General features: G+C 43.1%; 1 pseudogene; it reads right to left on the minus strand.

Moving 5' to 3' along the window:
- Positions 1-4,808: 4,808 nt before the first annotated feature.
- On the minus strand, positions 4,809-6,989 carry LOC141073939 (uncharacterized; annotated as a pseudogene).
- Positions 6,990-23,070: the final 16,081 nt, after the last annotated feature.

Consider the following 23,070-nt stretch of genomic DNA (forward strand, 5'->3'; position numbering starts at 1 on the left):
CTATGTAGAGTGTGGCTCTACGATTCGTCACCCCCGTCACGTGACGAGGGGGGCCCACAGAGTCTGAACTGCCCCGGGCCCTGGCTACCCTTAATCCACCCCTGGTTACCAGTAAAAGGTAAAGAAACTGCACCTCTCTGTGTCTGTCATTTATCTGCACCCCAACGTTTACAGCCATCTTTACTATTTATTTAACATCTTTGTTTTTGTTTTAAACATCTTTTTATTGTTTTAACAAAAGGGTGAAACAATACATGCGACTAGAAAGATCAAGTAACAATATTTACATGAGTTACCAGTCCGGCGTTGCTGTACATATATTAACATCATAAGCAATATCACTTGAAGTACCCAATCTTTAAACAGGTCAGACAGTGTCTATCCGAGTTTTCATATTTGAAATCTTGAGTCAAAGGGAAAGACCTTGACGTAGAGCGCAGGTAGAAATGTGCATTCCAGTCGCAACGAAGTACAAGTCTTAAACCAAGGGGGAAAACAACAGTTAGGTAGAAAGGAAGGATAGAGGAAGGGGGGATGTTAAAGGATGGAGAAGGAATTCTAGTCAGGAGGGATGTCCAGTCGTTAGATGTTCTGCCCTGACAATCTAGATAGTCAGCTGGTGTTGCTTCATGTATAATTGGTCTTAGGGTAAACTAATCTTGTTTACTTAGAGTTTAGCAGATTTAAGTCTTCGTCTGTTTCTCTATAGAGTGTCCAGGGCGTCCAGGTCAAACCGAATCTAACTAGCTTGAATGACGTGCCAGCTATTATTTCTTCTATGTGGTATATCTGATTTACCTTGTGTAACCATCCTGACAGGGTGGGGCTGTTCTGTGATAGCCAATGTAAGGGGATGAGCATTTTAGCTGCTGCCAACAGATACGTAAGACGCTTTTTGTGTTTGTATTGTGCAATATCACTTGACCAGTTTAGAAATATCAATTTCAAGGATGGGGGGTTTGGCAGCTGGCAAAGTTTTGTCGTAATTTTAAGTACCTTACTCCAGAAAGGTTGAATTTTGTCGCATTGCCACCATATGTGCAAAAATGATCCCCTCTCACCGATACATCTCCAGCAATTAGAGGAAGCATCAGGCTGCCAAATCTGCCTTGTGTCAGGGGTGGTATACCACCTGGTAAGGATCTTGTAAGAGCTTTCTTGAACCCTCACACAACCAGAAGGGCCATGCGAGTTTTTATATATCTTTTCCACCTCCCAATCCCACAATTCCACCCCCAGGTCTCTTTCCCATTTCAATATAAATGCCCGTTTAGCAGAGGATGAGGGAGCTAGGAGCATCTGGTAGAGTTTACCCAGCACACCCCTTGGTTTATTCCTCTGGGTCAGCATCTTGTCAAAGCCTGTCAACTCTCTATATGGTAGTCCTGATTGTAAGTATGATCTGATCGCACTTTTGAGCCTGTTGTAATGAAGAAAGATAATGTGGTAGTGTGGGAATTTAGTTTGCAGAGAGAGGATTACACCATCTTCTGTGAAAGCATCTAGGCTTTCGCTTATTTTATGTATAGAGTTTGTGTCCTTAAAGGGTGGTCTAGATATAGGCCAGGCAGGTCTCTTACTTTTATTAGCGGTGACGGAAGCGGCATTAGTGAGGAGGAAAATCTGGCCCAAGTCTTAATTAAATTTCTTGTTATTGCGTTTGGGGAAAGAGCTCTCATTGTGGGAGCCGTAGACGTGTGGAGAATAGCAGAGATTGGTGCTGTTAATGACTCGTTCACAATCCCTGTCCATAGTTTGTGGTTACTATCTCTCACCCAATCAATTAGCAGCGACAGAGTATTTTTGTGGGTCTGGGATTCCCATGCCCCCTTTAGGTTTAGGTAGGGAAAGTGTATTATAGCTTATTCTCGGTTTTAAGCCACCCCATATATACTTCCCAAAAAGAGATCTGACCTTTTGGATGAACGTGTCTGGGACTTTAATAGGTAGCATTCTAGATATATAACTGTACTTGGGTAAAATGAACCCTTTAATGAGGTTCTTTCGTCCTATCCAGGATACATAGGGCGCTCTCCATGACTTAATAGCTTCTAAAGTATTATCAAGAAGGGGAACGAAGTTGAGTGAGAAAAGGGAGTTCCAATGTGGGCTTAGTTTTATACCGAGGTATTTAATATATTTAGAGTTCCATTTTATTGGGAATTTAGCTTTCAAATTTCGGATTGTTGTGTGCCGTATATTTATCCCCATCGCCTCAGATTTCTCTAGCTTAATCTTAAAATTTGATAGCTCTCCGAATGCCTCGAACCTTTCCAATACCACGGGAATTTCTTTCTCAGGGTCTGATAGGAGTAATAGAAGATCGTCTGCGAACGCCGCTACAACATGTGAGGAGTCTGAGATCTTAATGCCCCTCATTCCTGGATGCTGTCTAATGCTTTGAATTAACTTCTCGATGGTCAGGACAAAAAGAGCTGGTGATAGGGGGCAGCCCTGGCGTGTGCCGTTTTTGATTTCAAAGGTTGGAGAAAAATCTCCATTTACCCTAACTTTTGCAGAGGTTGCTTTATACATTTAAAAGATGGCATCAATGACCACGGGAGGAAAGCCAAACCTCACGAGGGTCTCGCGCATGAATGTCCAGTCCACCCTGTCGAACGCCTTCTCTGCGTCAGTTCCCATTAAAAAACTAGGGGTTTGTGGTGGCTGTGTGCATGCTGCATCAGGTACAGTACTCTCAGGGAGTTGTCTCTCCCCTCTCTATTTTTCACAAAACCCACTTGCTCGGGTGAAATGAGTGTGTCTAGGATGAGCCTAATCCTTGTGGCCATCATTTTTGCAAATATTTTTAGATCATTATTTAATAGCGAGATCGGTCTGTAATTACTACATAATTCAGGATCTCTACCTTCTTTGTGTATTAAGGAGATATGTGCTTCCAGCGTCTGTCTGGCAAAAGCTGCCCCACCTAATACATCATTACACAGCTTCAATAGATACGGGCTCAACACATCTCGAAAAGTCCTATAGTAGGATGCCGGGAGGCCATCAGGGCCTGGGCTCTTGCCCATAGGGCAGTCCGACAGTGTGGACTGGAGATCCCCGACCGTGAAAGGGGCCGATAGTTCCTGTTGTTGTGCTTCAGATAATGTAGGGAGGTTTATGTTTTGTAGAAAATCTCTTATATTGATTTGTCTTTACTCTAATTGATCTGCGCTCTCCTCCGGCTGTAAATTGTACAGGGTGGAGTAGTATTCCCTGAAGGCTGAGGCTATCTCCTCTGGGCTTGTAATTTTCCCTCCGTCTGGACCTTTTACCGTGTAAATAAGAGACTTAGCCTTATGTTTTTTAATCATGGATGTCATAAATTTTGTCATTTTGTCTCCATGAGCAAATACCCTGTGTTTCCATCTAGTATAAATTTTTATCGAGTCTTTGTTTAGTAAGTCTCTAAGAGGTGGTCTCCAGCACCAAAATTAGTGAAAAAAGATAAAACTCACATTTATTAGGAAGGTTTTAAAATCATATTAATAAGCCACCATGACAGGCAAGGCTACCTTACGCGTTTCAGACAGATATTACATGTCCTTAGTCATAGGTTTATCTTATCAAAACTAGGAAGTTTAAATCAATGAATACATGAGGAGACTGCAGAGTGAACACCCAGTTTCAGGTAATTAATTAGCTCCACCTTATTCAGACCTAAGCAATTAATGTTACTAAACAAAGCTAACATATAAATAAGAAATATATGTTTTCAGACATATAAGAATACATGCAAAAACAGCAATAAATCACAATAGACATAAATAGCTGAGTATTGCAAGAAAAAAAAAACCCATATTACATTATATATTGCAAATCTGATCTATAATTTAAACCCTTCGGTGCACGAGCATCAAGAAGCAGGATCCATTTAGCCTCAGCTGATAATAGTGCAGCAAACCAATCACCACCTCGCTCCGCTCTGTTAATTCTCTCTATGCCCCTCACGGACAACGTAGACAAATCACCTCCATGCACTTCTGAGAAGTGTTTTGATAAACCAGAGCTAGGTCTTTTATTGCTATAGCGATCAGTAGTCTCCACAGGGGCAGAAGCAGAAATATGTTCAGCTAATCATTTCTTTAACTTGCGTGATGTACAGCCAACATAATATTTGCTGCATGCTTCACAGCTAGCTAAATACACTACATAAGTTGTTGAACAGTTTATAAATGTTTTATCTTATAAATTTTACCATTATTATCCAAAAACTCTTTACAATTAGCCATATACCTGCACAGATTACATCTGGAGGTACCACACCTAAATGAGCCCACTGTGCTGAGCCCCATATTACTGCTTCTAGGGATGATCTACAGACTTGGTGATAGCAAATTGCCCAAATTTGTGGATTTTCTAGCTACAACGTTCACACCATTTGACAGAATTTCCTTCAGAATTGGATCCTGTTCCAACATAGGTACATATTTAAGAAAAGCCTTTTTTAGGTTAATAAAATCCAGTCTATATGGGGTAGAGACTGTAAGCTGATTTTTATCATCTAATCCTGGTTCATTATCCCTCAACAAATCTGATCTTGATTTTTTAGTAGCAATAAATAAAGCCCTCTTAAGAGATTTATTAGAGGACCCGCTCTGCTTCAACCTATCAAATATAACTCCACATTCTGAATGGAAGGAAATTTCAGTCGAACACAATCTACGTGCCCTCACAAATTCTCCAATAGGTAAGTTACGGATGGTATTAGCCATGTGTGAACTGGTAGGATGTAATGCAGAATTACATGCTACTAGTTCACACACGGCTAATACCATCCGTAACTTACCTATTGGAGAATTTGTGAGGGCACGTAAATAATATTTTTTCCTCTTTTTATGCCAGTTACTCACATAACTCTTCACATATTGACTACTGTATTGTCCTCATCACAGACACTACTTACTACCATATGACACCATTACTTACTCTCACAATGCCCTGCAGCTACTCCTATTAACCCTTGTGTATGCCAACCATACCTGCTAATGGCTCTGATGTCATTTTATGTCTCCATTCTAGCTAGAGCTCCCATAAGGTCTTCTCATTAGCTGCAAAGTTAGTTAGCGAAAGATTTTCCATGATGGCAGCTCAGTCTGACATGGCTGTTTAATATATTTACTACTGATCATTCTCGTACAATGAGTGTTTTTTAACATGACCAAACATGAGGAATGACAAGGGGTTGTCCTAGTAGTGGTCAACACCTTTAAGAAGATACAATTTTGAGTTAAAATATTTCCAACATTTTGAACATGAAAAAAGCTTCTCCCCGTATGATTTCCCTGAAGTTTATTAAGAGTTGATTTCGGCAGAAAACATTTCCCACATTAAGAACATGAAAAAGGTTTCTCCCCTCCCCTGAGTTTTTTGGTGACTAAGAAGAGATGATTTCTTCACAAAACATTTCCCACATTCTGAACAGGAAAAAGGCTTCTCCCCTGTGTGAGTTCTCTGGTGCTTAAACAAATTTGATTTCCAGTTAAAACATTTCCCACATTCTGAACAGGAAAAAGGCTTCTCCCCCGTGTGAGTTCTTTCGTGCTTAAACAAATCTGATTTCCAGTTAAAACATTTCCCACATTCTGAACAGGAAAAAGGCTTCTCCCCTGTGTGAGTTCTATGGTGATGAACCAAATGTGATTTCTTTGTAAAACATTTCCCACATTCTGAACAGGAAAAAGGCTTCTCCCCTGTGTGAGTTCTTTGGTGACTAAGAAGAGATGATTTCCTCACAAAACATTTCCCACATTCTGAACAGGAAAAAGGCTTCTCCCCCGTGTGAGTTCTTTGGTGCTTAAACAAATCTGATTTCCAGTTAAAACATTTCCCACATTCTGAACAGGAAAAAGGCTTCTCCCCTGTGTGAGTTCTTTGGTGCCTAACCAAATTTGATTTCTCTTTAAAACATTTCCCACATTCTGAACAGCTAAAAGGCTTCTCCCCTGTGTGAGTTCTTTGGTGCTTAACCAAATCTGATTTCTTTGTAAAACATTTCCCACATTCTGAACAGTATAAAGCCTTCTCCCCCGTGTGAGTTCTTTGGTGCCTAACCAAATCAGATTTCTGGCTAAAATACTTCCCACATAGTGAGCAGCAAAAAGGCTTCTCCCCTGTGTGAGTTATTTGGTGCTTAAACAAATCTGATTTCTTTGTAAAACATTTCCCACATTCTGAACAGTAAAAAGGCTTCTCCCCTGTGTGAGTTCTATGGTGAGTTATAAGCAGTGATTTACGTGCAAAACATTTCCCACATTCTGAACATGAACATGGCTTCTCTGCTGTGTGAGTTCTCTCATGTGTAACAAGATGTGAATTCTGAGTAAAACATTTCCCACATTCTGAACAAGAAAATCTATTCTCTGTTTTGTGAATTTTTTCATGTTTAAGAAAAGTCTTTTCAAGAAAACTATTTCCATATTCTGAATATGAAAATGGCTCCTTTCCTTTACAATCAATTAATTTTTTAATCCTTATTTTGTGACTTTGATTTTCCTTAGTAGTTGGTAATGAACCAAAAGATGGGACCTGTTTCATAGGATCAGATGACAGATCTTTGCTGTGAAGGGATGATGGTATATGTGGAGTAATCGCATTCACTTCAATTGGATCCTGTGAGATCTCAAGATCATCAGATTTAAAAATTGAAGATGTCAGCGTTCCCTCTGATCTCCTGGTACAGTCCTCTGCTAAAAATAAAACCAATTAATAATTTTGAATAAAATTTTCTCAAATTTTATACTTTTGGACATTTCTATTTAAGCTGTCCATAAAAAATACAAGCTTTTAAGAAATATTGAATTATTCACCAAGACAATGACAGTTCACAGTCTAATCGAAAGCCTCATAGCATGAACCAGTGCATCATGGTGCTCAATGGTTTATTCATTCTGCCTCCCAAACATGGAATAAAAAGCCAACAAACAATGTAAGTGTGAGTATAATATAACTAGTTTTTCTTCTCTTTCAGGTTACATCGGGGGCTTATCCACAGCATTACAGAATGCTGTAGATAAGCCCCTGATGGCGACGCTGAAAGGCCAAAAATGTGGTGACAGATTCACTTTAATTTACGGTGTGTGTCTCCTGGAGCACAATCTGGACATTATGTGTTGGATAATAAAATGGCAAATGTGCAATTTTCATGTTGCAACATCCAATGCGAGCACATTTCTGTAAAGTGTCACTACTCCCATAGAATAATTCACTGAGGGTTATAATTTCCATAATGGAGTCACTTTATGGGGATTTCTACTGCTTTAGTTTCCTGAAATTGTGTTATATTAGGGCATCTGCAGATGGTGTGTCCCCTCTCCCCTGGAATCTGCTCCTGCGATGTTTGGTTCCATCACCAAGCAGCGCCTTATTTATGGTGCAGACGTTGCTGGTAATAGAAGCGATGTCAAAACCAGAAGTTCTGGGTGGCGCTGGCTCTGTCCAGCCACTAAGATTAGGGTGCCTGAGACCAGTAGTTTCATCCAGCCTGGCAGTATGGGTTTGTGTGCTGTCCAGCAATCTGGTAGCAATCTGCTACCTGCTTAAGCCAATTAGAAAGCACCAAACCCTACTAAAGCTTGAAGCCTATTCCCGGAATCTGCCAGATACAGCCTTGTTCTCCTCTGGTTCAGTCCTCTGTGCTCAGCTGGTGTATTTGTCCTGGTGAAAACTCTCTGGGTAATTAGAGTTTGGGGCTCGGTGGTTCTTGGCAAACTAAAGTATCGTAAGGGCCAATATTTTCTGTCAGATGAGTTTCAAGAAGAAAGATTAGACATTTACGGATACCTTTTTATAATAGTGCAGAGCTGAGGTGCCTTATATTTAGATCTCAGGCATTTGGCAGAGGTAATGGAGACCTTATTTTAAAGGCTACCAGGTAGTTGCAGACTCACATAAGTGAGGCAGGCCGAACACACCATCATCAGACTACCATACAAAATGAACCTGTACAAAAAGAACTAGAATAAAAAACATGTTACCGTATTTTTGGGATTATAAAACGCTTTGGATTATAAGACTTTGAGGAGAAAAATAGGAAAACATTTTTTTTTAATAAAATGGTGGTGCTTCTTATAATCCATGCGTCTTATTGCTGTGGCGAAGCGGGGTCCAGGGTCGCTTCTCGAGGAGGCAGGAGTGGGGTGATGCTGCAGGTCGCAGGGTGGGATGAGGGGGTGTCCGATGTGCAGTGCACCGCTGCGAGTGTTTGGTGCTGCTGGGGTGCCTGGCGCTGCTGCCTGGGGTGTCCGCTGCTGCTGTCCGGGGTGGCCACCGCTGCTGCCCAGGGTGGCCACCGCTGCTGTTGCCCGGGGTGTCCGCCGCTGCGAGGGTGCTCTACCGACATGTCGTGAAAGGCCAGAGGCCCCTGCATAGCCGTGGTTTCTTCCTGTGCAGTGGACTCCGTGAACATGGCCGCCGGGGAGCCATGCATGTGCAAATGGAGATCTCGGTATCAAGATCTCTGGAGATGAGATTTCAGCCCTGAAATTAGATCTCAGGATTCTAGGAAGCCAACAGCATAATTACCCTCCACTTTCTCTTACAGGCCCAGCATAATATTTTCCTTCATGTGACTTTCTATCTTGTCAGCACATTCTACATACGCTATCATTTGGCTTTATAGTTACAGATCTGGGCAGGTAACGGTCAGCATTTTGAGGTAGGTTGATCCTCCAGGTTGTAAGTTCTATAGAAAAGGATTTTCAATGCCCAAAGTGATTTGAACAGTTTTGGGTGGAGGAGAATGTTCTGGTCTAGAGGCAAAATGGTGATCATGGTAATACGGCCGGACTACAAATCTGTGACTTCTCTGCATTCAGTGGTTACTACTCACCTGGGTAGTCATATGTGGGAATCTCCTCTTTACACCGCTCATCACCCCTCACATATGTCTCTGTAGTGTTAATATGGGTCAGATCTTCACCCTGAAACAAATATTGCAAAAGTCACAGACAGATGGAGAAGTCCCATCTATGATCAGCTCTAATCCTGCCATCTCCACCGTTCTCATTACACAAGTTGTTGGAATATGTTTAGTGCAACAACTCCATTCCTGTCTACGAGTGTTTAGTTGCTAGATTTGTATGCTGTTTATAAAGTTTAAAAAAAACACTCCCAGAGGCTCACACAGGGAGAGCATGTGACTGTACTTCCTGTTTTCCTGCTGTGTCTGTGTATGAGAGAAGCAGCCTGTTGTAGATGCTGCACAGATAAAGGCACACAAATGATTTATTCCTGATCTATTAAGCTTATCATATATTGTTCCTGAATAAACAAGTTCTGTTGACACACGCTTGGAGAGAATCGTGGGTAATCCGCTGCCAACAGAAGTTCTGTGACATATTAAGAGAAGTATAGAGACTACATCATAGAATCATAGAATTGCAGAGTTGGAAGGGACCTCCTGGGCCATCTGGTCCAACCCCCTGCTCAAAGCAGGATTCGCTAAATCATCCCAGTCAGATGTCTGTCCAGCCTCTGTTTGAAGACTTCCATTGAAGGAGAACTCGCCACTTCTCGTGGCAGCTTGTTCCACTCATTGATCACTCTAGCTGTCAAAAAGTTTTTTCTAATATCTAATCTGTGTCTCCTCCCATTCAGTTTCATCCCATTGCTTCTAGTCTTTCCTTGTGCAAATGAGAATAAAGTTGATCCTTCTACAATGTGACAGCCCTTTAGATATTTGTAGACAGCTATTAAGTCTCCTCTCAGTCTTCTCTGTTGCAAACTAAACATTCCCAAATCCTGCAACCTTTCCTCATAAGACAGGGTTTGCAGACCGGTCACCATTCTGGTCGATCTTTTCTGAACTTGCTCCAGTTTGTTGATGTCTTTTTTAAAATGTGGTGCCCAAAACTGGACACAATATTCCAGATGAGGTCTGACCAAAGAGGAGTAGAGGGAAATAATGACTTCACGTGATCTAGACTGTATGCTTCTGTTAATACATACTAGAATTGCATTTGCCTTTTTTGCTGCTGCATCACACTGTTGACTCATATTCAGTCTGTGATCTATTAGTATACCCAAGTCTTTTTCACATGTGCTGTTGCTTAGCCCTATTCCTCCCATTCTGTATATGCTTTTTCATTTTTATTGCCCAGATGTAGTACTTTGCATTTTTCCCTGTTAAAAACCATTCTGTTAGTTGCTGCCCACTTCTCCAGTTTATTTATATCTTTTTGAATCCTCTCTCTCACGTCAAATAATTATTCTCGTCTACTCCTTCTTGGTCAGATCTCTTCTGGAACACTGTGTCCAGGTCTGGGTACCACATTTAAAAAAAAAAAATAGAAAAGCAAGAGCAAGATCAGAGAAGAGCTAACAGGATGGTGAAATAAAACAAGACTGAGCACAAGACCTTCACAGCCATCTACACATCATAGGGGAGATCTCCTGACACCTTCTCTCCATCTACCTGATGATCCTGAGGAGCACTGGGATCTTCTTGGTTACAGTCCTGTGGAAGAAGAGGACGGGGACATCTCTCTGGTGTTGTCCTCTTACTGGATAGATCTGGAGGAAACACATTCAGGGACTGAATTCATTCTCTACATACAGATAATTATAGGCCGTGTGTATTTAGTCTTGTCTATTACCTGGAGATGTGAGGGGCTGGGGAACCTCCATTATGACGTTCTTGTACAGATCCCTGTGTCCTTCTAAATACTCCCATTCCTCCATGGAGAAATAGACGGCGACATCCTGACACCTTATAGGAACCTGACACATACAATGATACCGTCATCCCCCCGATCCCTTCATAGTGTTACTGTATAATGTCCCAGCATTCCCAGCGGTGTCACCTCTCCAGTCAGCAGCTCAATCATCTTGTAGATGAGTTCTAGGATCTTCTGGTCATTGATGTCCTCATGGATCAGGGGGTGAGGTGGAGGCCCCGTGATTGGGCTCAGGGGTCTTCCCCATCCCTCAGACACAGGGTCCTGACAGCGATCACTAGAGGTCTTCTTCACCACTGTGTAATCCTGGTTATGGAGAGACACATTAATAAATCTCACTACAGACATTTCCAGAGTCCTCACCTCTCCAGTTCTGTCCATCTGTTATTCCCATAGATAAGAATGATGGAATGTGACGTCATCAGAATCTCTCACCTCTCCAGTGAGACGGAAGAGGACCTCTAGGGTGAGGTGTAACATCCTCTCCGCCATCTTGTCTCTGTCCATATCCATCCTTGATGGGTAAATCAGGAAAATTTTCTTTTGTAGAAGATCTTCACTGAGAGGATCCGATATTGTAGAGACCTGAATGAGAAGATGATCCGATGTAACATCATAAGAATCCTGTGTAATAATACAATTACTGGAGATAATAAGGGAAACATATGAGGAGATTTATTATTTTACAGGGTTTAGTTTTCTTCCCTGACATCTACTAATAAAACCTATATATTTAGGCCACAGACAACAAGCAGTTTCCTCCTCGGAGTCGGCAGCTGAACACGTTCCTCATAGACTCATCTTCCATAACGCTAATTCTCGTCTCATTACCGACACTGGAATCGGCATTAGCAATACTGCAGGAGATATTCATTACACGCGACATGAGAAATAACTCCTTCATGATGAGGACGACATCTTCATCTCCTACTACGGCTCTAGAGACAGATTTGGCCAGAGTCGGTCACTGCCTCCATCTCCACTGGCCGTCTATATGAAGGTTTCCCGTCTTCCCCGCACTGGAATCCTCTCTCACGTTAGATCTCAGCTCTGAGTCACACACAGAAGTTTGAGGCTTTTAGAAAAGATTTTTAGTTTCCACAAACACAACGGACAGAAATGATCTGATCCCAAAGTCTCCATGTACAGTGATTTATGGGGTTTATTTCTGGCCTTAGGCTTTCCTATATTACAAGAAAAACTCCAGAAAAAGCCGATATTAAAATGTTTCTAAGGAAAATTGGCTCCAACAATTCTTGTAAGAAGAAAAAAATATGGAAAAAGCAGAAGACACATTTTATAATGTTTAATATGTTAAACATTTATTAAAGAGAAATGAATCTTTTTGTGCCCCAGAACATAGATGTACACCGCAGGGACGGCACAGATGAGGCTGCAGCAAAAACCCTGGCAGTTTAACCATTTGCTGCTGTGAAAAGCAAACATGGCATCTAAGAAGGTGTGACAGAGTTTGGCTGAATGCCCCCCGCCTCCAAGTACTCGATAGTATGGGGCGGCCAAGTTACTCCGATACTTACATGCCTAATAATGGGGTCTGGGCTGCAATGTATGAAGGTCTATTAGGCCGGGCCAGAGGCAGCATCCAATAAGTTACCTTATAACACCCCCATACACATTAGACTAAAGTTCCATGAAAGCACTGATTTCGGGGGATTTGGCCGACCATATAATGTATTTGGGGGCCTCCCGACAGATGATGTCAGGGCAGAGAAGGATCCGGCATCCTGAATTTCAGAGGATAATCCGTTTGTTCTTCCTGTAGATAATCCTCCTCTAGTGGAGTCTGGAGGCGACTCTCTCATACAGACCACAGGAAAGCTGGAATATTTGTGTGTATGGGGGAGTCGGGAGAGATCGCCGTCTGCCAAATGACCGTTCAGCCAACTCTGATCTCATGTGTATGGGGCCGTTAGTATTACACTGACAGGCAGTGATGATACACGGCACTACAGTAGTACAGGGCATCACCGGAGCCATCAGAGGCTTGTATGTTGTGTGATCGCACTGATCAGAGGGGTTTAAAAAAGGTTTAAAGTGGAAAAAAATCACAGTTTCAGCAACAAGAAATATCCATCACTATATGGAAAGCAGAGTCACTGCACAATGTTAGTTACGTCACATCCATAACTACTTTATTATACTCTATTATCCTGTATACATTGCAGTAGATAGAAAAAAAAATCTCTCTATCTATATTAACTGTTCAAAAAAATAAAGGGAACACTTAAACAACAGAATATATCTCCAAGTAAATCAAACTTCTGTGAAATCAAACTGTCCACTTAGGAAGCAACACTGATTGACAATAAATTTCACATGCTGTTGTGCAAATGGAATAGACAACAGATGGAAATTATTGGCAATTATCAAGACACACTCAATAAAGGAGTGGCTCTGCTGGTGGGGACCACAGACCACATCCCAGTACCAATGCTTTCTGGTTGACGTTTTGGTCACTTTTGAATGTTGGCTGTGCCTTCACACTCGTGGTAGCATGAGACGGACTCTACAACCCACACAAGTGGCTCAGGTAGTGCAGCTCATCCAGGATGGCACATCAATGCGAGCTGTGACAAGGTTTGCTGTGTCTGCCAGCATAGTGTCCAGAGGCTGGAGTCGCTACCAGGAGACAGGCCAGTCCACCAGGAGATGTGGAGGGAGCCGTATGAGAGCAACAACCCAGCAGCAGGACCGCTACCTCAACCTTTGCGCAAGGAGGAACAGGAGGAGCACTGCCAGAGCCCTGCAAAATGATCTTCAGCAGGCCACAAATGTGCATGTGTCTGCACAAATGGTTAGAAACTGACTCCATGAAGATGGTCTGAGTGCCCGACGTCCACAGATGGGGGTTGTGCTCACAGCCTAACACCGCACAGGACGCTTCGCATTTGCCACAGAACACCAGGATTGGCAAATTCACCACTGGTGCCCTGTGCTCTTCACAGATGAAAGCAGGTTCACAATGAGCACATGTGACAGACGTAGCAGAGTCTGGAGACGCCGTGGAGAGCGATCTGCTGCCCTCAACATCCTTCAGCATGACCGGTTTGGCAGTGGGTCATGTTGTGAGTTCATTTTCCCCTTCACCATTGAGGTCTGATGAACTCCCTCTTCTGGTGAAGGAAGGTAGTGAGGCTGATTACCAAACACCTGGGCAGGATGATGATGACTGGGTGACGGGAATTACTGACTGGATATAAGGCAGCCGACGCCCTTCTGCCTTGCTGGTGATCTCTCTGAGGGATTCTAGGAGACCAGTCTGATTCCTGCTCCTCAAAAGCTAAGTTTTCTGCTCTACCTTTTGCATTTGTGTTTTGGTTTTGTTTTGCATTGTTTTCTTGATTTCTGCCATTCCCTGCTGGGGTGAGCTGAATTCCTTTTTGCTCTGTCTTCAGAAAATACCTGAGTACTGATATAGTCTTTTTGAAGCCTAGCATCTTCAGGGCTTTTTTCCCTATCAGTCTGTTGGCTCTTGTTTTGATAGGGTTTTTGGCGGATTACAGGCAGCAGCTTTTCTATCCTGTCCTATCTGGTTAGCTTGGGCCCCATCATTTGCTCAGCCTATCTTTCTATCTGTGTGAGTGTTTTTTCATCTTGCTTCACCGTCATTATATGTTGGGGGCTGCCTATTGCTTTGGGGTCTGCTTTGGGGCAGTTTAGATTTCCCTTTCTGTCTTTAGGCTATGTAGTTCTCCGGCTGTGATCGAGGGGTCTAGGGCACCGTAGGAACCCCCCACGGCTACTGCTAGTTGTTGTTGATAGGTTCAGGGGTCTGCAATCCGATAGCTGCCAACTTCTCTGGTTTTCTGGACTTAGCTAGTATTTCTGTTTTTGCCTCCTACGGTGACTCATTTCATAACAGGGTCAGTAATGGTGTGGGGTGGCATTTCTTTGGAGGGCCGCACGATGTTGGACTGTGAGCACAACCCCCATGGAGACACAATTGTGCCTTTACCTGGAGATAAATTCCCAGTGGGGGGCAATTTCCTAAATGCAATAACTTAAGTGGGGAATTCAGCTCTTTTCGCACTTAAGGGATCTGTATATGGAGTCTACAAACTACAGTGGGGGAAATAAGTATTTGTTATGCTGCTAATTTTGGGGCTAAAGTCACATTTTTGTGAGGAAAAAAAGTAAAATTGTCATTTTTTCCTTCTACATTGCTTAAATTCCTCTCACACTGTCCGAATTCAGATATTGTCCTGGTCAGAAAGGAGAATACAGGGAGCGAAAGGGTTAATAGGACTCACAGGAAGAACCGGCCCAGAAAGCAGAAGATCCAGGAGTGTCTGCCACATATATGACTGCTCTGTGCACAGGACCTGTGATGAGGTCACAGGAGGGGAGAAGTCAGAGGTCACATGATCAGGGGCCTCCGTGTGTGCAGGACTCAGTGTGCTGGAGCGCTCCCGATAATCAGCTGCGTGTGTCGCGCTGTGTGATAGTCACAGCACCTGCATGGAGAGCGACACATGCAGCTGATTATCGGGAGCACTCCAGGGATCCGGGGTCCCGATGCAGCTATTCGGTAAGCGATATTAGCCAATAACAACTTCTCCGACGATATTCGCTCATCTTTAATAATAACAGCTCAAAGAAATTCACCGAACTTTTCATTAAGTTTAATAGTAAGACCTATTAAATATTGAGCACCAGCGGGACGAAGCATTGACAGCGGCATGTAAAAGTGTGGGCGCCCCGGGTCAAAATGACCGTTATTGTGAGCAGCAGTAAGATGAAGATGAAATGATCTCTAAAAGGCCGAACCTCTAAGATGACACATGGCCTTTGTATTTTAGGCAAAAATAATAATAAAAATATATATAGAGACTTTTTGACAATTTCATAATTGCAAAAAGGAAAAAGGGCGATGCAAAACTTTGGGCATGCTTAGAGATTTGTGTACTGAGATAATTTTGACCAAGATTTCACACCTTAATTAGCTTGTTAGGGTTATGGTGAGATCACATGGTGACCAGGAGCTACAGTCTGAGGAAAGGGCTAAAAAGCCTTCACTAGACCCCTGTACAGCTGTATAATGAGGCCCAGGCTTTATAGTGAAGGGACAGGAGTGAGGGCCTGTTCCCAGGAGCTACAGTCTGAGGAAAGGGCTAAAAAGCCTTCACTAGACCCCTGTACAGCTGTATAATGAGGCCCAGGCTTTATAGTGAAGGGACAGGAGTGAGGGCCTGTGCCCAGGAGCTACAGTCTGAGGAAAGGGCTAAAAAGCCTTCACTAGACCCCTGTACAGCTGTATAATGAGGCCCAGGCTTTATAGTGAAGGGACAGGAGTGAGGACCTGTTCCCAGGAGCTACAGTCTGAGGAAAGGGCTAAAAACCTTCACTAGACCCCTGTACAGCTGTATAATGAGGCCCAGGCTTTATAGTGAAGGGACAGGAGTGAGGGCCTGATCCCAGGAGCTACAGTCTGAGGAAAGGGCTAAAAAGCCTTCACTAGACTCCTGTACAGCTGTATAATGAGGCCCAGGCTTTATAGTGAAGGGACAGGAGTGAGGGCCTGTTCCCAGGAGCTACAGTCTGAGGAAAGGGCTAAAAGCCTTCACTAGACCCCTGTACAGCTGTATAATGAGGCCCAGGCTTTAAAGTGAAGGGACAGGAGTGAGGGCCTGTTCCCAGGAGCTACAGTCTGAGGAAAGGGCTAAAAGCCTTCACTAGACCCCTGTACAGCTGTATAATGAGGCCCAGGCTTTATAGTGAAGGGACAGGAGTGAGGGCCTGTTCCCAGGAGCTACAGTCTGAGGAAAGGGCTAAAAACCTTCACTAGACCCCTGTACAGCTGTATAATGAGGCCCAGGCTTTATAGTGAAGGGACAGGAGTGAGGGCCTGTTCCCAGGAGCTACAGTCTGAGGAAAGGGCTAAAAACCTTCACTAGACCCCTGTACAGCTGTATAATGAGGCCCAGGTTTTATAGTGAAGGGACAGGAGTGAGGGCCTGATCCCAGGAGCTACAGTCTGAGGAAAGGGCTAAAAAGCCTTCACTAGACCCCTGTACAGCTGTATAATGAGGCCCAGGCTTTATAGTGAAGGGACAGGAGTGAGGACCTGTTCCCAGGAGCTACAGTCTGAGGAAAGGGCTAAAAGCCTTCACTAGACCCCTGTACAGCTGTATAATGAGGCCCAGGCTTTAAAGTGAAGGGACAGGAGGGAAAAAGTGGGGAAAGGAGCCAGAAGAGCCGGACTGCCCATCACTAACCTGCAGAGCCGCACTCCACATATATGGCTGCTCTGTGTACAGGACCTGTGATGAGGTCACAGGAGGGGAGGAGTCAGGGGTCACATGATCTCCGGAGTGAAGAAGCTCCATGGAGCCTTCTCCTCAGTCAGTGACATTCCCGCCATTATTTGCCCCTCACTACTGGCACAATTACCCCGCGCCGCCTTCTCTACACAGTGTTATGTGTGTAATGTAACGTGTGATTTCTCTGGAGGGAAATAGACCCCACACATGAGGGAATTATCACCAGATACCGGCCGTCTACTATATGGCGGCATATGATTGTGCTATCGACTCCACACCAGGAGCTAAAATGCCAAAATCTCGATTATTACCCCCTTCCAGAGTCCGGCTGAGGCTCATATACGGCCATGCTCCTCTCCAGTCACCGTGGGGGGTTTGGTAGAAGGATGGAATCATAGAATCATAGAATCGTAGAGTTGGAAGGGACCTCCTGGGCCATCTGGTCCAACCCCCTGCTCAAAGCAGGATTCGCTAAATCATCCCAGTTAGATGTCTGTCCAGCCTCTGTTTGAAGACTTCCATTGAAGGAGAACTCACCACTTCTCGTGGCAGCCTGTTCCACTCATTGATCACTCTAACTGTCAAAAAGTTTTTTCTAATATCTAATCTGTGTCTCCTCCCATTCAGCTTCATCCCATTGCTTCTAGTCTTTCCTTGTGCAAATGAGAATAAAGTTGATCCTTCTACAATGTGACAGCCCTTTAGATATTTGTAGACAGCTATTAAGTCTCCTCTCAGTCTTCTCTTTTGCAAACTAAACATTCCCAAATCCTGCAACCTTTCCTCATAAGACAGGGTTTGCAGACCGGTCACCATTCTGGTCGCTCTTTTCTGAACTTGCTCCAGTTTGTTGATGTCTTTTTTAAAATGTGGTGCCCAAAATTGGACACAATATTCCAGATGAGGTCTGACCAAAGAGGAGTAGAGGGAAATAATTACTTCACGTGATCTAGACTGTATGCTTCTGTTAATACATCCTAGAATTGCATTTGCCTTTTTTGCTGCTGCATCACACTGTTGACTCATATTCAGTCTGTGATCTATTAGTATACCCAAGTCTTTTTCACATGTGCTGTCACTTAGCCCTATTCCTCCCATTCTATATATGCTTTTTTCATTTTTATTGCCCAGATGTAGTACTTTGCATTTCTCCCTGTTAAAAACCATTCTGTTAGTTGCTGCCCACTTCTCCAGTTTATTTAAATCTTTTTGAATCCTCTCTCTCTCTTCTCTAGTATTAGCTATCCCTCCTAGCTTTGTGTCATCAGCAAATTTAATCAGTTTACCCTCAATTCCTTCATCTAAATCGTTGATAAAGATGTTGAACAATACAGGGCCCAGGACAGAGCCCTGTGGTACCCCACTTGAGACATTCTTCCAACTGGATGTGCAGCCATTTACGACCACTCTTTGGGTCCGATCACTAAGCCAGTTATGAATCCACCTAACAGTTGCCTTGTCCATTCCATACTTAGTCATTTTTTCAATAAGGATTGTATGAGAGACTTTGTCAAATGCTTTGCTTTAGTCAAGATATACTATATCTACAGCATTTCCTTGATCCACCCAATCAGTAATACCATCATAGAAGTAAATTAAATTAGTCTGACATGACTTATTAGTTACAAACCCATGCTGACTCTGTTTAATCACTTCATTCTTATCCAGGTATTGACATACATGTTGTTTAATAATTTGTTCAAAGATCTTTCCTGGTATAGAAGTCAGACTCACCGGCCTATAGTTGCCTGGGTCCACCTTCTTTCCCTTTTTGAAGATAGGAACAACATTTGCTCTTCTCCAGTCTTCTGGCACTTCTCCTGTTCTCCAAGAATTTTCAAAGATTATGGAGAGGGGTTCAAAAATTTCTTCTGCTATCTCCTTCAGTACTCTGGGGTGTAATTCATCTGGACCTGGAGACTTGAATACATTTAGGTTAGCTAAGTGTTTCCTCACTATCTTTCTGTTTATAGATATCCTGGATTCTTCTATTCCCTTAATAGGACAGTGAATAACAGTTGATGTTACATTTCCTTTCTGAGAGAAAACAGATGCAAAATAGGAATTTAAAAGTTCAGCCTTCTCAACATCCTGTCTTACCATTTCATCATTTTCATCCTGTAAAAATCCTATAGCATCTTTGACTTTTCTTTTACTTTTGACATATCCCCAAAATCCTTTATTATTGCTTTTGACATCTCTTGCAAGCCTCAATTCATTTTCAGCTTTAGATAATCTGATTTGTGCCTTGCAGGTTCTGCAGACAGCATTATATTCTTCTTTAGATATGCCTCCTTCTTTCCATTTTATAAACATTTTTTGCTTCCTTTTTAGCATGTGCTTAAGTTCTGTGTTCATCCATCCTGGTTTCCTTAAATGCTTCCTATTCTTCCCTCTTTTCGGAATTGTTAACAACTGTGCTTTGAGAATTTCATTTTTCAAGATTTCCCATCCTTCCTGGACATTTTTGTCTTTAAGGATATCCAGCCATTGGATCCCTCCAATTCTCTTTCTGAATCCCTTAAAATCTGCCTTTCTGAAATCTAACCTTGACGTCTGAGTCTTCACAGGTCTTCCGCCTCTAGTTATCCAAAATTCTAAAATAGCATGGTCGCTACCTCCTAGGGTCCCAGCCACTTTTACCTCCTCAACCATTTCCTCCCTGTTTATAAGGATTAGATCCAAGGTAGCAGTTCCCCTTGTTTTCTCCTTTACCTTTTGGAAGATAAAGTTGTCAGCAAGAGAGGATAAGAATTTCCTTGACCTGTTAGTTTTGCCTGAGAGAGATTCCCAACAAATGTCTGGATAGTTGAAATCTCCCATGACAACTATGTCATATTTTTTGGAGAACTTGGCCATTTGATGCATAAAGAGTTCATCCATCAGCTTGCACAGGCGGCCTGTAGTAAATGCCTACAATGGTGTCCTTTCCATTGTTCTGTCCTTGTATTCTTACCCAAACAGTTTCCACAGAACTCCCAGTCTCTGAAGCTTCAATCTCTGTGCAGATATACGCATTTCTAACATACAATGCGACACCCCCTCCTCGTTTATCAAGTCTGTTTCTTGCAAATAAGTTGTATCCTTCTAGTCTTGTATTCCAATCATGTGTATTGTCCCACCAAGTTTCAGTGATTCCAATGACATCATATTTCTTTTCCTGTGTTAGTAGTTCCAATTCTCCTTGTTTGTTGCCCATGCTTTGTGCATTAGTATAGAAACATTTTAGTTTGTGATTGGTTTCTCTTTCTCCAATATTTTTTTTAATTAGATTCTTTCGTCTTTGTTCTTCCTTTCCACTTCTAATAGCAGAGTTCTCAGTAGCATTTGTCAGGTGTATGGCTTTTTCTGGTCTTTTGCTTCCCTTCCCATGTTGTTCTAGTTTAAAGCTCTCCTTACAAGTGTAGCAAGGCGACTTCCAAATACCTGCTTTCCAGTCTTCGTAAGGTGCACCCCATCTCTAGCAAGTAGTCCATCGTATAAGTAGTTCACTCCGTGATCCAGAAATCCAAATCGTTGCTGACGGCACCATCGACGTAGCCAGTTGTTCACCTGCAGAATCTTATTCCACCTCCTTGTTCCATGGCCATCCACTGGGAGGATGGAAGAGAAGACCACCTGCGCTCCCAGTTCTTTCACTTTCTTGCCTAAGTCTTCAAAGTCTCTGCATATGGTTTCCAGGTCGTTTCTTGCGGTGTCATTTGTCCCCACATGTAGTAGCAGGAATGGGTAGTCATCTGTAGTCATGGAGGGTTGTGCCTGTGAGTCACGCGTCACCTTCCCTATCCTTTACCCCTTATACCTGACCTGTTTATCCAATTATCTGGAGCTAAATGGTTTTACAAACTTACCGTGAGAGGGGAATATAACCTTATAAGTGTACGTCAGGGGGACGAATGGAAGACCGCATTCAATACACCTGAGGGGCAGATATAAAATCTGATGCTGCCATTCGGGGTAACCAATGCTCCGGCAGTCTGTGAAAATGTCGTTAATTATATTTTTTTCTCACTGATTGGTAGATTTGTGGTAATTTTCCTGGATGATATAGTGAGTTACTCCCGTCCTCTGGAGGAGCATGCTGAGCATGTCAGACAGGTTTTCCAGGCTCTACGTGACAATTATTTATTTGCTAACCTGGAGAAATGTCAATTTGTGGTCCAGCAGGTCCAGTTCTCAGGACATTTGGCTTCTGCATTGGGGGTTCAGATAGACCCCGTTACGGTCCCAGCAGTCCCTTCATTGGTTTGGACTATAAGCCGCACTAGACTATAAAACGCACCCCAAATTTTCAGAAGGATAATAGGGCAAAAGGTAATGTGTCAAATGGGGGTCTGTCCCACAGTCTGAATTCAGTAAACCCGGGGGGGTCGGCAGCGCTGGTGGAGCCGGGTCACAGGAGGTGTGCGGTGATCCGGCGATGACCTGACTTATCCCAGGCTGGTGCAGCAGGAGCCTCTGTAACATCTGTAATCTCACTGAGGCCATTTGGAGTAAGGGGGTTTAGTTTATAAATCCAGAAGATTTCTTCCCGATGTAGTTGTCCAATGCGATTCTGATCCTGTGGGGGAATCTCCTCTGTGGGGAATATTCTCAGTTGTGTGGAATCTTTCTTGTGTTTGATGGTGTTTGACGTGAAAGCCCATGTTGGAGAAAACCCTATGGAGTATTGGAACGGTGTGAGTTCAGCCTTTTGTGGAGGGGTTGGGTCGTCCTTCCCACATATAATTTCTGGTATGAGCATATAATCACGTATGTAACATAACTGGTGGAACATGACATGGGAGTTTTGATCGGGAAAATGTCACCAGTAGAAATAAGGGTGAATTCAGAGAGACCATGGCAGATCGAGTCACAACAGAGGCAAGTTTTCAGATTGCATGTAATGAGTTTATTCGGTAGACAGGCGATTTTTAGCAAATCTTCCTCCTTTTTTATGTTTCTTGGTGCTAGGACATTTTTCAATGATGGAGGTCTTCAAAATGTCAAAAAGGGATTGCTGGGTAATGTTTTTCCCACTCCAGCTGTCTGACATGCTCATGATGCTTCTGCAGAGGACGTGAGTAACTCAATATATCATCCAAGTAAACTACCGCATATCTACCCATCGGTGAGAAAAAAAATGAAATATTTAAAGACTGCCAGAGCATTGTTTAATCTGAATGGCATCACCAAATTTTCAGTATGCCCCTCCGGTGTATTGAATGCGGCCTTCCATTCATCACCATTGTGTATACGTATAAGAGTAATCATAAGAAATTGAAAGATTTGTCACCCAGATCCTTCTTGCAATTTTATTCCATGGTGAAACGTGCCATCAAACCATATTAGAGTGCGGCGTGCAGGTAGCAGGGAGCTATACAGATGAGAGAGCCTGACGGACTACGGCCGTTTCACACTTGCTTAGCACTTCTACCGGTCCATGCTTGTCAGGGGGTTACACCACTTCCTCTTAACAAGGGTTAGGGAATGGTTAACTGAGAAGTGCAAAACATTTACAGTGAGTACAGAGAAATGATTAATGTAAAAAATGTAAAGAAATATAACATAGATCATAGCCACACAGACATATTCAATGTATCACTGAGGCCAAGGGGAACTTGTGCATCGCAATCCACAATCCATGCTGCTTCTCTTGTTAGTAGTAATCTATTCTGGTCACCGCCTTGTACAGGATAATCAGCGGGCTCAATTCCTGCAGATCTCAGCACATCGGGGTCCGCATTATGGACCTCTCTTATATCATTAATGTCACAGATCCTTCTCCTGTGTAACTGAATGGAAATGTTCTCTGAGCCTGATGTGCCGCGGTCTAATAGTCGGGGCAATATAATAATCGTCCTGGGCAGTATATGACATAAAGCGCTTGCTCTGTGCGGCCCGTGATTAGTTTATCTACTGTCATCACCCCGATCCTCAGATTTCTCCTGTAAGATGGAGATGACAGAAGGAGCGATCCCCACAAAGGAAATGGCCTCTTGGGCGTCTTCCATGTAACCAGGTGACTTTATTGTTCTTCTCCTGGAATCTTTCCTGTAGCGATAAGTCATCTAAGTCACCGCTTCTTCTAGAAGCAATCGAGGGTTGTTCTTTGCTGCTACGGCTAAATC

This window comes from Dendrobates tinctorius, unplaced genomic scaffold (assembly GCF_039654945.1).
Source record: "Dendrobates tinctorius isolate UK_male_01 unplaced genomic scaffold, ASM3965494v1 ptg000320l, whole genome shotgun sequence".
NCBI classification, from domain to species: domain Eukaryota; kingdom Metazoa; phylum Chordata; class Amphibia; order Anura; family Dendrobatidae; genus Dendrobates; species Dendrobates tinctorius.